Source organism: Trichechus manatus, unplaced genomic scaffold, assembly GCF_000243295.1.
Source record: "Trichechus manatus latirostris isolate Lorelei unplaced genomic scaffold, TriManLat1.0 scaffold00260, whole genome shotgun sequence".
Taxonomy (NCBI): Eukaryota; Metazoa; Chordata; class Mammalia; order Sirenia; family Trichechidae; genus Trichechus; species Trichechus manatus.
The window spans coordinates 1,727,107-1,745,082 of NW_004444196.1; positions in this window are offsets into that span (position 1 = coordinate 1,727,107).

The window sequence follows — 17,976 nt, forward strand, 5'->3', positions numbered from 1 at the left end:
CACCACTGACTGCTCTGACCAGGATCACAACAGAGGGTTCTGGACAGAGCTGGAGAAGGATGTAGAACATAATTCTAACTCACACACAAAAAGAAGACTAGATTTACTGGCCTAAAGGAGACTGAAGAAACCCCAAGATTATGGCCCCCAGACTCGCTTTTCGCTCAGTGGTGAAGTTAACTCCGAGGTTCACCGTTCAGCCTGGGAGTGGATAGCCCCGTAAAACCAAATGGGACTGATGCAGTACAGTAGTCCAGTGACAAGGGCCAGAAGGCAGAAGGGGACAAGGAAGCTGGTGACAGGGAACCAAGGTTGAGTAAGGATATTGTTTATGTGTTGTGAGATTGTTTACCATTGTCATAGGGCAACATGTGTAGTAGCTGTTAAATGAGAAACTATTTTATTCTGTAAGCCTTCATCTTTAGTGAGAATAGCAGCACAATTGGAAGATCGTAGTCAGTGTCACTGAACTGTGTATGTAGAAATTTTTGAAATGGTTTATCTTTGGCTATGTGTATATTCACTAAAATAAAGGTTGAGAAGTTAGAGGGTTGACATGTTGTGGGGTTATTAACAAATGTCATAAAACAATATGTGTATAACTGTTTCATGAGAAACTATTTGTTCTGTAAGCCTTCACCTGAAGTACAATACAAAAAAAAAAAAATACGTGGAACAACTGATAAGTGGGCTGGCTTCTCTAAAATTTAGGATGTATAATAAGAAATAATGAAAGAAGCAATTATGATATCTTTGAAATTTAGTAGTTGCAACATCTGGGGAGATTTTAACATATTAACTTAGTTTGATATAAACTATTGAGTGTTAATTATGCTTGAGAATTCACACTACCACATTAGAATTCCACATTGGAAGACCTAGAAACAGAACATCTTAATTATTGTACTATTCAAATTTGTCATGAGCCAGTACTAATGTTTATATTGATAGGTAAAAAATAGTCACATTTCATGATTTCATAAACAAGATAAAAATTTTCTCTAGTATGCTAATACAAAATTATATCTGTTATTTCATGGAAACTTCCACTGTTGGAATACTCTCCAAAATTCTCTGTAATTTTTCCTATTTTTCATATGCTGGAATGGAGGCTGAGTTCTAGCATTCAAAACAGTTGAGTTTAAATCACCACAAACTAGAAATTCAGATGTTTTTCTTCCAGAGAAGAACACTATTAACAGAATTAATATAGATATAAAGTATGTTGATTTTGGTATGACTTTTGTTAGCTTTGTTGGTAACCTGACCTCCATTTTCATATTTTGATGTATGGATATTGAATTACCATCTATGGCTCTGCCAAGGCATGAAGGTTTAACATACCTTTTGACAGTGTTATCATAGCAAGTAGAAATTATTTGGAGACTGAAGAAAATTGCTACAGGGTCACCTAGTATCTTGGAAGACAGGTAACATATTGAAATGTCTAGCCCCAGTTATATTTGGAAGACATAGGGAAAAAAAAAGTTAGATAACAGAAAAAAATAGAGGAATTGGAAACATAATTAGTGAAATATATTAGTATTTTTAGTTTACTCTCAGCTGAAAGTAGGCCTTAAATTGGAACATTATCTAGTGAAATACCATTCAGAAGATTTCCAAAATAATAGAGTAAGAGACATTAAATCTAAATATGAATTAGTACATAGCTAACCAAAAGGTTGGCAGTTTCAATCCATCAGGCGCTCCTTGGAAACTCCATGGAAGGAGTTCTACTCTGTCCTATAGGGTCACTATGAGTTGGAATCGACTTGTGCGCATTGCGTTTGGTTTTTTGTTTTGTTTTTTTAAGTACAGACTAGAGAGAGCTTAAAATGGGTGATGAAAATGCAGGTTGCTTAGAGAAAATAGTCTTTTGATTAAATTCTTAAAGGAGTTCATGGACTCGCATTGACAGAATATGTGGAGAAGCGTTTTCAAGTAAAGCACACCATGTAGCCATGTTATGAGCTGGCAAATGTTAGGACAAGGTGGATTGATTTGGCAGACTTGTTAGAATCAGAGAGCTTAGAATACCAGTGAATAGAGGCGAGGTTACTGATAATGGAGCACCCAACTGAATTCAAAACTAGGGGTAATAAAAAACTAACTCTTAAAGAGCAGTGCTCTGGTATCATGACAATTAATATTTTTAGATATTTGAAAATTGATTAAATTGTGCCTATTAGGTTTTTTATTTAATAATAAAAGTGGTTCTTGCCAGATCACCATAAATACCTGGACAGGTCCTGCTCCCTTAGTAAAAATTACCTGGTACATTTAAATATGTGATAATGAAATCTCTTGTGATAGTGGTAGTACTATTTTTGACAATTTCCTGAGCCTTAATATATAGCTAACTTTGCTGTAGTCTATTGGCAGACAGATTTATCAGTTTCCTGTTGTCTGGTCTAATATGCACAGAGCAATAGGTTATCCAAAATGTGTTTTGATTATCCATAAGTCCTAGAAAAATGCAATGTTGATTACAGGGGATATTTTTCTCATTAACGATGAAATATATTAATCATAAGGAACAAAAAGCAGTTACAGTTTTACCTTTTTATACTATTTCTTCTCTCCAAGTGTGGGAAGACGGGATAGTTCAGTAAAAGTGTACTGTATTACTTATTGAGGGGAAACTATTTTATTTAGCTTTTTAAAATATCCCTTGAAGACTCTCAGTAAAACATAAAAATCCAACTCTTTCAGATAAAAAGGGACACAGTATAATCTTCCCCTTTAAATAAGATGGCATTTTCCAATTATTTTAAAAATTCACTGGCTAAAATTGGGAAATTTAATAGCTGCATATCTGATTACAAGTTTGGCTGTATCTGGATAAAACAATATTTATTTTTAAATTCTATGCATTTCAATTCAATTTTTGAAACAATATAGAAAAATATGGTTAAAAATGTCTAAATTTGATTATTTGGGAAAAGATAAATATGTTATAACAAAATTAATATAAAGATTGGATTTAATTGTATCTGCATGTTTGCTGTTTAGTTGTCATTCTGGACTTGGAAATATATATTCTTAGTGAAGCCATTCCAGAACAACTGTTATTCTTCTTTGACATAAAATGAAGACAAGCTTTGTAATTTCTATTCCACATGTGTAAACTTCTTCAATTCTCTATTTATTAGTTAAACTTGGGGTTAATTCTCTACGTAGACTTTTATCTTGGCTTGTCCATTGTGACCATTCCTTGTTTACTAAAGTAGATAACTCTTATCTTTCCCAAGCCTATTTATTTCATCTTTATTACTATACAGCCAGGCTCTCAGTCTTCCTTACATTTATTTTATTACAGCTTTCTCGTTACTGGATTTTTCTCACACTAGTGATGGATTGCCATTGGCCTTTTGTCTTTCAATTCTCTGTTACAATAACCCTAACAAAGCCACATTGGAGAGTGTTCAGAAAGAGGACTAAGTCACAGTTTTTAATCCTGAACCTTTATTTCTGTGGGTAAATTAATATCACATAGCCTCATGTTTATTAAAATGAATTAGGTACAAATGGACCTCAGTGATAATCAAATTAATTACTACAATGGCAGCAGACAAGTACAAAGCATGCTACAGAAGTTGTTTTTGAAATAGTCATTAATTTATATGCTGATAATTTTCTTTTTATTTTTATGGCTAACTCAGAAATTTATTCTGCCTTCTAAGACCTGTAAAATTTTGTCTCATCCGTATTTCTGAATGGGAAGTAAAAAAAGTGAAGAACTGCATGATTATTTGTTTGAAAATAAGAAGCTCTAATGCTGTAACAATACTTCCTATGAGGAAAACAGGAAAGAAATTAGAAGATGAGGCCAAGCTTTGGGGATTAATGCTAATTTATTTGTGATTTTAAATGATATCAATGCTCTGTATTTGGAGAGAATACTTCTTACCATGATTCTAAGGAAGGATGTCTATCACTCACACAAGGTCCACTCCCAGAGTCTACACATCTTTTCAGTCAAGAGATATATTAAAAGAGCTATTCATAATATACAAATGATGAAAAGTTTACTAAATTGTGCTTAGAACTACATTTACTCTATATTCTCATATACATGAACACATACGCATATATTTCTATTAGTTTTCTATTACTGCTATAACAAGTTACCACAAAATTACAATCTTAAACATCACAAACTTATCTCACAGTATTTTTTTGGGTCAGAAATCTGATAACGATGTCATCATGCTGAGATTTAGGCGTTGGCAGAGCTGTGCTCTTTTCTGGAACAATCAATTTCTTTGCTCATTCAAGTGTGTTTTTGAGAATTCAGTTCCTTGTGGTTGTAGGACTGAGGTCCTAGATTCCTTGCTGGCTGTCAGCTAAAGGCTGTTCTCAGCTTCTAGAGGCCATTCACAATCCTTGGTTTGTGACTTCCTCCCTCCATCTTCAAAGCCAGCAATAGTGAGTCTTGTCTCTCGCAACTTTGAATCTTTCTTGCTCTTTCTTCCATTTTTGTATTTTCCTGCTTTCCCTTCTGCTTTCCTCTTCCAATTTTAAGGACCCATGTGATAAATTTGGACCCACCTGGATAGTCTGTGATAATCTCCCTATTTTAAAGTTTTGACTTTAATTATATCTGCAAATTATCTTTGTCTTGTAAGGTAACATACTCACTGATTGCAGACATCTTGTGTGCCATTATTTATCACAGTCTGTGTGTATCAACAACATGCAAAACATGCAAAACATTATCTCATCCCAAAATCACCAAAGGTCTCATCCCATTATAGCATCAACTTAAAATCCCAAATCTTATTTAAATCCTATCAACTCTACAATCCCAAATCTCCTCATCTAAATTCTCTAAATCAGTTATGGCTGAGGATTTGGGTATAATCCATCCTGGGCACAGCTCTTCTCAATCTGTGGGCCTGTGAGACTAAAGAAACAATTTGTATGCTCTGAAACTAAATGGCGGGACAAGCATAATATAACAGTTATAGACATTCCAATTGAAAAAAAAAGAGAGAGAGAGAGAGAAATTGGAAGTAAAAAAAGGAATTACTTTATCATAAGCAATTTTGAAATCCAGTCAGGATAACTCCATTAGGCTTCAAGGTCTGGGAGTACGTCTTCATGGCTCTTGGTTCCAGCTTTAGGGCACTTAGCTCTGTTCTCTGAGCCATCCTTCCTTTTTCATGAAAGATAGTGGGCATTTTCAGCTGAATGCTTTTATCAGTCTGTTTCCAGCTAGTAGAATTTTGGCAGGTCCAAAGACCTTTTTTCATTATATATTTTGTCTCTTTCTGTCCAGTGTGGCTGAGTTTCTGCTAGTATAAAACTCTCAAGAACTGTGTGTATCTCCTGTGCATGTCATGGGGATTCATTCTATTAAACCAGAGATTTTCCCTGGATACATTACTCTCTATTTTTGACTTTGCTGTGATGACAATGCCTCCAAGCTTCCTCAAGCCTTCCTGGTGAGATTGAGGAAATATGTGAGTCAGGTCCTTAATCTACTCAATGAGCCTTTTGTGAGGCTAAATACTCTGTCTTTTTGATGTTTATAGAGTCACTATGAGCTGGAATCCACTCTATGGGTTTGGGTTTTGGTTTATTATGTATTAGCTAAAGGTTGTACGGTTACATTCTTGTCTTTTTCTCTACAGCATGCTTTCTTGACAGTGAGTCTCTTAATTTTTATATCTTTTGACATCTAGGAAAGCTGAGAATTTCCAAAATCATTAAGTCCTGGTTCCGTGTTGTTTAAAAGTTTGTATTTAAACTCATCTCTTACTTCTTCCATTTTATTATAAACATCAAGAAGAAATCAGACTATACCTTCAATACTGTTTGTAGAAATCTCCAATTTTATAATTTACAAGTTCTGCTTTCCACATAATTGCAGGACAGAATTCCCCTAAGCTTTTTGCAACTATGTAACAGAACTCCCCCTCCTCCAATTTCTAATAACATGTTTTTTACATGCATCTGAGCCCTCACTGGAATCATCTTCCAAGAGAAGATTTTTACAAGCTGTCTGTGAGATTTCCCTGTCAGCATCTTAAAGTCCAGATTTCTACTAACAGTTTGTTCCATGCATTCTAGGTTTTTTCTCTCATGTTCCTGAAAATGCTACCAGACTCTGGTCTTTAAACAGTTCCAAAGCCGCTACTACATGTTTAGCATTTGTTCCAATAGCATTCCAGCATTTGGTACCAAAATCTGTATCAGTGTTCTAACTATTCTGGATACTCAGTGGTGTCGCTTGGGAGGTGTGGGGGGGTGTGGACTGGACGTCCTGACACAGTCAGAGGGAATGACTCCAAAATGACCCCATGGTACACAGCAGTGACAGTGGCAACAGCGGTGGCGGACGGGCTGGTGCTGCTGGAGGAGGGGCTGCCACGGCAGTGGCATCACTAGGTTTGATGTCAGCAGTCATTTGGTTTGGTAACTCATCATCCGCCCATCACCCACCAGTCAGGGTGTGGGTGGGCCATGGTGCCCAACATTGGGTGGAGAGGAAGGTCTCCACCTTGGCCAATGGGAGAAGGGAGGAGCTGTGGGGAGCCGTTGGGGGCAGAGCCACACAGCACTAGGCCCTGCATGGGGTTAGGGTGGGGCAAGGCAGCTCCACCCACTAGGAGGAGGGTTTGCCAGCCAGCCCCACCCACCGGGGGTGTGACACCATGAGTTAGGCACTGGGTTACACCTATCCTAGTGATATCACTGTGGATACTACAACAAGGGTACATTTAAACGCTCCTGGTGCAGATTATTCATATATTATTCACACAATATATATGATTGTATGAGCTGGGATTTTGTGTCCGCATGAAGTTTTTGGGTTATGGTTATATTCTAATTTCTTTAAACTCCCAAACTGAAGAATGACATACTTAGATGTTTGTTTAGAAAGATAAATGCTGCTGCATTTTGAAAAGTAAATATTCAGGGGTTAGGACTAGAGTAGAGGCCAGACAGTTAATTGGAGAGCTTCTTTCCTAGTTCAAGAAAGAGATTGCAGTGGCTTAGGCTAGAGTGGGATAGAAGATATATTTGAGGAAGGAGAGATGTCTGGGATGAATCCCACATTTCAGAGTTAATAACTGGTGGCATCATTAAATGGAAATAAGGAGTAAGGAACAAGGTCTATTTTTTAGAAAGAATATTCATTATATTTTTGGATATGTTGAGTTTGAAATGCTTGTGGGACAATCAAGTGGAGAAGTATATTAGGTATATGGTTCTAGAGCTCAGGGTAGAAATGCAAGCAAGTGACAGAGTTATGACGCAATGGAAATCTATGTTATGACCCAGGGATAATCTAGCTGAGGATGAAAACAGGAGGTACTCCAAGATTTACAGGATAGGTAAAGTAAGAAAAATCATAGAGCGATGGCAGTGACCAAATAGATAAGAACAAAACTGAGAATGTTATGTAACAGAAAATGAAAGAGAGTTACAGTAAGCAAGGAATGATAACAGTGTCAAATGTTACACAAGTAAGAAATGGTAGAACTTCTAAGTGCTCGTGAATAGTTCAGCTCTCTTGTTCTGGATTCATAAGATTATTACACTTCACAACTGCTTTAAGCTGCATGGAGCTCTGTCACTTGCTTTGTCCGGTAAAAAAAAGAACAGAAGTCTCACTTTTTGGTTGAAGCACTTAAAGATCAAGATGAAGTTCTCCATGCTCCCTTCTTTTTTTCCTGTGAAAGCTGATTTTGAGAGGTAATTTTATAAATTGGTGACGGTTTATCAGCCTGGGTCCCTACAAGTTTTGTGTAAATATTAAACCATTGGCAATTTAAGCCCATAATATTTTGGAATAGTTTGTTACTGCAGCATAATGTAGTTTATGGTGACTATAAGATATGGATTTCAATGAATCATTCTTAATAGCAGATGAATTGTAGTGGTTGAGAAGTGAAAGGAGAGTTAAGAAAAAGTATCAATAAGAATAAAATGATTTTTAAAGGAACATGGCTATAAGGGAAAGAAAGAAATAAGAATATAACTAAACAAAGCAAGGTTTCCTTAACTTTGGATGATTTTTTAATGCTAATTATACAAAAAAGAAAAATTGACTCTTTAATAAGGATATGATGATTTATGGGACAAAGCCCCTAAGGAGTTAAAAGAGAACGAGATGAAAAAGAGAAGAGTGGTTTGCCTTAAAAAACAGGATAATTTATTTTAGTATTTAGTATTTAAGTAAGTTAGAAAACTAAGATCAATTATTTAATGGATTCTCATCTTGCCATTTTCATGGATTCAAAGATAAGAATGGTAATGTAAACATGTTGATTATTTTCACATCTTCTGCTCAGCCTCTTGATCCTTTCTCACAACAGAAAACAGAATTACACTGACCCAAAAAGAAATAAACAAACATGGCAAATCCTTTGAAAAGGTAAATCCTTTTCAAATTAACACTTGACTATAGGTTCCTGGGTGGTACAAATGGATTGCACTCAACTAGTAATCTAAAAGTTGGTGGTTCTAACCCAAAGACTACAGTCAAGACGCTCCCTGGTGGTCTAGTGGTTAGGATTCGGCACTCTCACCAAAGACTACAGTCAAGAAAACCCTATAGAGCAGTTCTACTATGTAACACATGGTGTAGCCATGAGATGGAATTGTCCTGACAGCCAGTGGTTATCTAGATATTTAATTCATAGTTGAATGGATAATGACTATTAATCCCCAGCTGTGGAATTATGGATGGTTATAGAATATATTGCTTTCTGTATTTACTGGACAGTTGAAAAAATCTAATATATTTAAAAGTTTAGAGGAGGTGGTAGGAAAGCTTTTCTCTGAAAACCCAGTGGTGGAAAACAATCAAAACAATAGTATCTCCTTAGTTTTTGTTTCAAAGGAGTTCAATTTCTTCTCACCAATGAGAACTAATGCATCTTTCTACTTCCACCCACTAAAAAGAATCAGTTTTATACTTGCTTGCTGAGTTCTTTTTCTAACTTTGCAAGCCTCAGGGAAACCTAATGAAAAGTGTTGGCTGTTACAAAATGATTTTCTTTATTTAACCTTGTAGGTTCCCAGGCTTTTAAACATGGAAGAATGTACTGAAAGAAAAATATAAATCTGCAGGTTTTTTTTTTAGTTTGAGATCTTTTTTTTTTTTTACTGCCAGATACATAGAAATTAATTTTATTCTAAGATAGTTATTTTTATATATACCTAACCTGGATAACCTGGTGGCATATTGGTTAAGAGCTTGGCTGGTAACCAAAAGGTTGGCACTTCAAATCCACTAGCCACTCCTTGGAAACCCTATGGGGCAGCTCTACTATGTCATATAGGGTTGCTATGAGTCAAAATCAACTCGATGACAACAGGTTTTTTTGGAACCTGGATGAGATAGAACTATAAAACTGAATACTTCATTTGAAAGTATTTTGTATAAAACTCCACTGATGCATAGTTGTGATTTTTGACTATTTCACTCATCTTAAAGTGAGCTTAAAATCTTAAAGTTCTTTGTAATTGTAATTAATGCTACTATTGTATATTTAAAAATAGTTAAAAAGGTAAATTTTATGTTATATATATTTTATCACAAAATTTACAACAGCAACAAAAAGTACTAAAGAAAGGTCTAGTTTAATCTTTGAATTATAGGAAATGTGTATCATAACTCATATAAATCAAAGGAACAAATTTAAGACATTAACCAGGTAAATTAATGTAAAATATGGGAGTAGAATAAAAAAAAAAAAGTGAGGGAAAAACTGTATAAAACAACTATCACTGGATAGAGCTGTTAAGCACAGTAATATGTTGTGAATTTCTAAAATAACATCCCAATTATTCATTAAATGTCTGTTACATGTGAAGCACTATACTACCACCTTTATATATACTTGTTCATGTAATTCACATAATTCTATAGGGTGGAGTTTGCATAGGAGGAATCTGAACTTTGGGTGGGTTAGATAACTTTCCCAATATCATTTGGTTAAGAACTGTCAGAGCCTAGATTTAAATGAAAGTGTGTCTGACCCTAAAGCCTGTACTTCAGCAGAGGCAAAAACAGTCCTGCAGAGCAGGATTCTCATATTTTAAAGTGCATCAGAGTCACCCAGAGGTTTCCGATTCAGTTTGTTTGAGGGGGCACCCACGAATGTGCATTTCTTTTTTTTTAATTTTTTTTTTGTAATTATACTTTAAGTGAAAGTTTACAATTCAAGTTAGTTTCTCATGCAAAAATTTGTACACACATTGTTATGTGACCCTAGTTACTCTCCCTATACTGTGACAGCACATTCCTCCTTTACAGCCCAGATTTCCTGTGTCCATTCGACTAGCTCCTGACCCTCTCTGCCTTATCATCTTGCCTCCAGACAGTAGATGCCCATTTAGTCTCATGGATCTACTTGAGCTAAGAAGCACACTCTTCACAAGTATCATTTTATGTCCTACAGTCCAGTTTAATCTTTGAAGAGTTGGCCTCAGGAATGGTTTTTGTTTTGGGCTAAAAAAGAGTCTGGGGGCCCTGTCTTCCTGGGTCCCTCCAGTCTCAGTGAAACCATTAAGTCCTGTCTTTTTATTAGAATTTGAGTTCTGCACCCCATTTTTCACCTGCAATGTCAGGAACTCTCTGTTGTGTTCCCTGTCAGGGTGGTCATTGGTGGTAGCTGGGCACCATCGAGTTCTTCTGGTCTTAGGCTGATGAAATTTCTGGTTTATGTGACCCTTTCTGTCTCTTGGGCTAATGTTTTCCTTGTGTCTTTGGTGTTCTTCAAGGAATATGTATTTCTAACAAGTTTCTCATTGATGCCGATACTGTTGATCTGAGGACCACATTTGAAACAGTACTATGAGTTTTAGAAGTCATTGCAATTTTTATTCATTATTTTCCTGAACCATGAAGAAGCTTTTGGATTTTGATCAATACTCTATAAGAAAACAAAGAAGCATATAACACTTTTAAGAAAAAAATTCTATCAAAATACATATTGCAACCATGAGGATATTCAGATATCCTGTGGAAAAGCATCCCAGGCAGAGGGAACAAAAGAATAAATACCTTTAGCTGAAAGCATAGATTGTGTAGTCAAGGAGGTAAGGTGGCTGGAGAAGAGTGGATGAGTGGGAGTGCAGTAGGAGATGAGGGCAGAGAGGGAAGGGAAGAGGAGATTCTGCAGGATCTTTGCCTTACACTTGGGGTCATAAGAACAGTATCATGGATTGAATTGTATCTCCCCAAAAATATCTGTCAACTTTGCTAGGTCATGATTCCCAGCATTGTATGATTGTCTATCATTTTGTCATCTGATGTGATTTCCGTATGTGTTGTAAATGCTATCACTATGATGTAATAAGATGGATTAGCGGCAGTTATATTGATGAGGTCTACAAGATTAGATAGTGTCTTAAGCCAATCTCTTTTGAGATATAAAAGAGAGAAGTGAGCAGAGAGACAGGGGAACCTCATACCACAAGAAAGCAGCATCAGGAGTAGAGTGCTTCCTTTGGACCTGGGGTTCCTGTGCAGAGAAACCCCTAGTCCAGGGGAAGAGTGATGACAAGGACCTCCCTTCAGAGCCGACAGAGAGAGAGAAAGCATTCCCCTGGAGCTGATGCCCTGAATTTGGACTTGCAGCCTACTAGACTGTGAGGAAATAAATTTCTCTTTATTAAAGGCAATATACATATATATGTATATATATATTGCTTAAAGAGAGTAACCTTCAGTTATCAGAAAATGTTTCATAAACAGAAAACATTGTTCTCTAAATTAGTCAAAAAAAAGTGTGCGGTTCTATGAAGGACTGATCTTATTATTACATCCTTGAGCAATGTCAGCTACAGATATAACTAAGTACCAATCTCAAACCCTAGAAAATACAACTGAGATTCCATTGAGTCTATCTATATACTCAGGCAAAAGATAACTCCTGTTCCAAACTCCTTCCTACGCCCAAGTACACATTGGCCTGATCACATTGATTCATTTGTTGTGTAAATTATTCTTAACCAAGAAATAAGTGTTAGCTCATAATTCTAATTAAATGATAGGCAGCTGACTCCCGAGAGCAAAAGTTTTTTTGACTCAAAGTCCATATTCCTGTTTAGATATTCCAGTCTGTTACTTCCTTAAGAAATTAATTGGTGAAGGTGTAACCAGTCTTCTTGAAAAGCTCTGAAGTAGGGTAAAGATGATGGTGGGAATACTGCAGCAGAATTAGGTTTCCTTATCTCAAGTGTGAATAATTGTATTGTGGGCAGTAGAAATGAAGTAGACATAATTTATCTTCAGCGAGAAATGGCTGCAATTAGTGCAATAAGCCACAGAAAGGAGATAGTAATCAGGATTTTTACACGCAAAGATTTGTGGTGATATTTAGTTGACTAGAGGACCTCCAGAAATGAAATATCTAGGCAGCCTGATAATATGCTTATTTGCCATAATAGCCAGCAAAATTCTAGTTCTGATGTGAGTAACCTACCTCGAGGTAATACACTGTAGTGGAGGTTCACAGTGTTCAATCTAACTTCACAGACTCACTGCCCTTCAAATGAGGGAAAGTCTCCATCCCTTTGAAATAGAATGCTGGAATGAATCCACAAGTGTGTTCCATGAATTTTCCCCCCAAGCTGTCTGCAATGGCATCTGTAGCCACTTGTTAGGTCGACTATCCCATTAGACAAGGGAAATTTCCAGAGTTTCTGTAAGTTATTTGATTTTGGCCTTGAGCTGATGCTAATAGTTACAGACGTAATTGACCATTGCAGCAGATCTTCAAAGTGAAATTTACGGAGCTTAGGTGATAGGTGGTCTTGACTCTAGTCAACCTCAAAATGGTCCTGAGACTACAACTCCATCTCCAGTTCTTTGACTAGCACCAAAATACATAGTGTGGATAAGTATGCTTAGTAACAGGCAGAATCCCAACATGAATCCCTGACCTATGCAAGGATTTTTATGACGGGAAAGACAAATTAAACTACTGGAATTCCCTACATTCCCCTAATATGGCAAACCAAAAGCTATTCTGCACCCTTGGGGGAATTTCAGAGATTAGTGACACCACAAGATATAAAAGGTACAGGTATGGTGACTGCTACCACAATCCATACTACCTCACCTGTTTGCCCAGTGCAGAAACTAAGGTGATCATAGGAAAAAACAGTAGGCTATTTCAGATATTATGCAGCTCCATCATGAGGAAAGCACCCCAAATCCAGTGTCCCAGGCACCAGAGAGAATAACAACATTAATCTCTGATAAGCAAAGAGAAGCCAAGAAGAAAATCCTATATGGTGGCGGTGTCAGACATGGTGTATATCAACCGTTCCATGCATTTACATTTCATTAATTGACTTGTTAAATCGTCTAAAAGGTGCTAAAATGAACACAAGGAACCCCAGTAGTGCAATGGTTAAGCTCTCAGCTGCTAACTGAAACACCAGCCTTTTGAACCCACCAGTGGCTTCACAGGAGAAAAGACCGGGATATCTGCTCCTGTAAAGATTTTCAGCCTAGGAACCCCTATGGGGAGTTCTACTCTGTCATTGTAGGGTTACTGTGAGTTGGAATTGACTGATGGCACACAACAACCACAGAATAAACATATTGATTAGAATGAGAGAAAATACTTCCAGTATTTTTTTCACTGCAAATTATGTTTTAAATCAAGTAAAATATATATCCCCTTAAGGAAAAAAATCAATGTTTAAGAACGCTTTAAAAACTTGAGATTCAGTAACAACAAAAACTAATGAATACCATAGGAATGAGGGTTAATATTTCATCTTTCTCAGTTGTTTAGTGATGAGCATTACCACTCATTCTTACATTTAAAAATACTATTTCATTGCATCTTCTATTTTTCAAAGCATAAATTTTGCTATTTCTCTCACAACTGCCGTTAGTGGCACAATTTTAATGCAATGCTAAATGAAAGAATATTAGCATGATCTGCCTTTCAATTCATATTTATAGACATAACTTTTATTTGAGTTAATTAAGTTAGAAATATATCATATAGATACTTTGGGTATTGTAGATTAGGCAAGGCCAGAGTAAATATTATTTATTATCCATTTTAATCTTGTTTTGTACTTAATTAGGACAGCTTCATTCAGAAGCAATGATCTGACATTAATCTTGTTTTCTGAATATAGATGAAATATGGACTTAATATTTTGGAACCTATCATCTTTAATTCAAACAAGATTTCTTACCCCTTTCAGCTTTAGCTTTTCACAGCAGCATAGTAATATCAGTTATCATATGTCTCTATAAAGAAATTTGAGAGCTTAAGGATACTGTTTTCCCCCATAAAACTATATTTGAAAATGTTCATCTATTTTTTAACTTAGCCAGAGAGCTTTACATAAAATCTTACATAGGAGAGTTTTAAATGTGTTATGTAGGCATATAAAAAAAGGACACTGAGAAATTATTTTAATTTTTGTGTGCAAAGACAATACACAGTATGGAGAAGAATGTGATTTTGGAGTTTAACTTTCAAATAATTTTTATTTCATTAGTTTTTAAAATTATTCATATATTTCCACATTTTGTACAGGGACAGAATTTTCTGTTTATGAATTTCTTTTCATGGACAGATGCTAAGTCTAGAACTTTTATTCCATTTCCTCAATGGATATTTGTCAAAAGAAAAATGGTCAACTGAGATAAGTAAGGGATAAAAATGACCACTTTTATTAATCACTCTACAAAATATTTATTTATTTAACAAGCAAACTTTTTAGAATTTTTTTTTACTAAAAAAATTATACTTCTGTTTCAGATTATAGAACAGAAGTAGAAATCACTTTTTATACCATCTTTGTACTGTTTCCTGCTATCTACAATCTAAAATAACCCTTTACAATCTTTTACATAAAGCTCTGGCTTATCTGAAAGTCCTTAGATTACTTTTGGTGGGGTTATCCCTAGTAAAATCACTTTCCTCCACATTTTTACCGAAGAAACTTTCTTACTTTGTTTTTCTTTCTTTACATTACAGATTTGACAAAGATGAGTGGTATTCTTCCTCTAAATAAACATACTGGCTTATTTCATTACATTAAACCTTCAGCAGTATGCTCAAATACGTATTTGTACTACCTGAGTTACAATCTTGTTCACTAAGCGCTGTATATGTTAGACAAAGAAATGAGATTGAGATTTTAGAGGAACTGATAGGCATACTTCACAGGAGAGCACAGAGTTCTGAATTAGAATTTATTCTTTGTGTGTAGCTAGTTTAAATTTTTGTGTTTCCTTAATGAAAAACTACAGGTTAAAAAAACAAACCTTCCAGATTTTACGAATTATGTAAACTGAAATTATAAAGTTTTATTAAATGCTTCCCCAAAACCTGCTCCTTCATTTACTTGACTACCTCTAACATCATCACTCTCTTCCTTTCAGCTGCAAAATTTTCCTCTGCTTTCACACATAGATGGATTTTAGACAATTTATGTAATAGGTTTCATTTTTACCTGATGTTTCTTTTATCTAGTTTTCAAGGGTCTCTGGTCCAGCTAAGTCCAGCTAGCTCAGATACATGCTGACCTAGTTCCATTTTTTAAAATATTTTCTTGCCAGAGAAAATAGTTCTATGCTGTTAGAAGTGGTTCAAATAACATGTGATTGACTTTTAACAAACTAGGATATTTGGGCACCACTTGTCTGTCAGTTTGTCATGCTATGGTGGCTTGCATGTTGCTGTGATGATGGAAGCTATGCCGCTGGTATTTCAAATACCATCAGGGTCACTGACAGGTTCAGCTGCACTTCCAGACTAAGACAGACTAGGAAGAAGGACCTGGAGATTTACTTCTGAAAAAGAAATTGACCAGTGAATACCTTATGAATAGCAGCAGAACATTGTCTGATATAGCGCTGGCAAATGAACCCTCAGACTGGAAGGCACTCAAAATACGACTGGGGAAGGGTTGCCTCCTCAGCGTAGAGTAGACCTTAATGACGTGGATGGAATCAAGCTTTCAGGGCCTTCATTTGCTGTTGTGGCATGAGTCAATGAGAAGAAACAGCTGCAAACATCCACTAATAAGTGAAACGCGGAACGTAAATATGAATCTAGGAAAACTGCAAGTTGTCAAAAATGAAATAGAATGCATAAAGATCGATATTCTAGGCATTTGTAGACTGAAATAGACTGGTAGTGGCCATTTTGATTTGGACAATCATAGGGTCTACTATGCTGGGAATGACAAATTGAAGGTGAGTGGCATCTCGTTCATCATCTGAAAAGACCATTTCAAGATCTATCCTGAAGTATAACACTGTCAGTGACAGAATACCATCCATAGGCCTACAAGGAAGACCAGTTAATTCAACAATTATTCGAATTTATGCAGGAACCATTAAGGCTATAGATGAAGAAATTGAAGACTTTTACCTACTTCTGCAGTCTGAAATTGATTAAACGTGCAATCAAGATGCATTGATAATTACTGGTGATTGAAATGTGAAAGTTGGACCCAAAGAAGAAGGATCTGTGGTTGGAAAATATGGCCTTGGTGATAGAAACAATGCTGGAGATCTCATGATAGAATTTTGCAAGACCAATGACTTATTCATTGCAAATACCTTTTTCACCAACATAAACGATGACTACACATGTAGACCTCGCCAAATGGAATACACAGGAATCAAATTGACTACATCTATGGAGAGAGGTGATGGAGAAGCTCAATATCATCAGTCAGAACAAAGCCAGGGACCAAGCGCAGAACAGACCAAGAATTTCTTATAGCCAAGTCTGAGTTGAATAAAATTAAATACAATCTTGAGTATATCCCACGTGAATTTAGAGACCATCTCAAGAATAGATTTGACATATTGAACATTAATGACCAAAGAGCAGACGAGTTGTGGGATGACATCAAAGACATCATAAATGAAGTAAGTAAAAGGTCATTAAAAAGATGGAAAGGAAAGAAATGTCAAAATGGATGTTGGAAGAGACTCTGAAACTTGCTCCTGAATGTAGAGTACCTAAAATGAAAGAAGAAATCATGAATTAAAAGCACTGAACATAAGATTTCAAAGGTCGGCTCAAGACACCAAAATAAAGTATTATAATGAAATGTGCAAAGACCTGGAGTTAGGATGCGAAAAGGGCAGAACACGCTTGGCATTTCTCAAGCCAAAAGAACTAAAGAAAACATTCAAGCCTTGAGGTGCAATATGGAAGGATTCCATGGACAAAATATTGAACAACAAAGGAAGCATCAAAAGAAGATGGAAAGAATACACAGAGTCACTGTACCAAAAAAAACTGGATGATGTTCAGCCATTTCAGGAGGTAGCTAATGATCAAGAACTGATGGCATTGAAGTAAGAAGTCCAACCTGCACTGAAGGCATGGTGAAAAACAAGGCTCTAGGATTTGACGGAATATCAGTTGAGATGTTTTGACACATGGACGCAGCACTAAAGGTACTCACTCATCTATGCAAAAAATTTAGAAGACAGCTACCTAGTCAACCAGCTGGAAGAGATCCATATTTGTGCCCACTCCAAAGAAAGGTGATCCAACACAGTGGAAATTATCAAACAATATCATTAACATCACATGCAATAAAATTTTGCTGAAGATCATTCAAAAGCTGTTTCAGTAGTAAATCGACAAGTAACTACCAGAAATTCAAGCCAGATTCAGAAGAGGATACACAATGAGGGGTATAATTCTTTTTTTTTTTTTTTCTTTTTACCCATACAAAAATTTATACATACATTATTATGTGACCCTAATTGCTCTCCCAATACTGTGACAACACACTCCTCCTTACCACCCCTGATTACCCATGTCCATTCAACCAGCTCCTAACCCTCTCTGCCTTCCCACCTCACCTTGGACAGAAGCTGCCTGTTTAGTCTCTTGTATCTACTTGAGCTAAGAGGCACACTATTCACGAGTATCATTTTATGTCCCACAGTCCAGTCAAATCCCTATATGAAGAATTGGACTTGGAAATTATTTTAGTTCTGGGCTG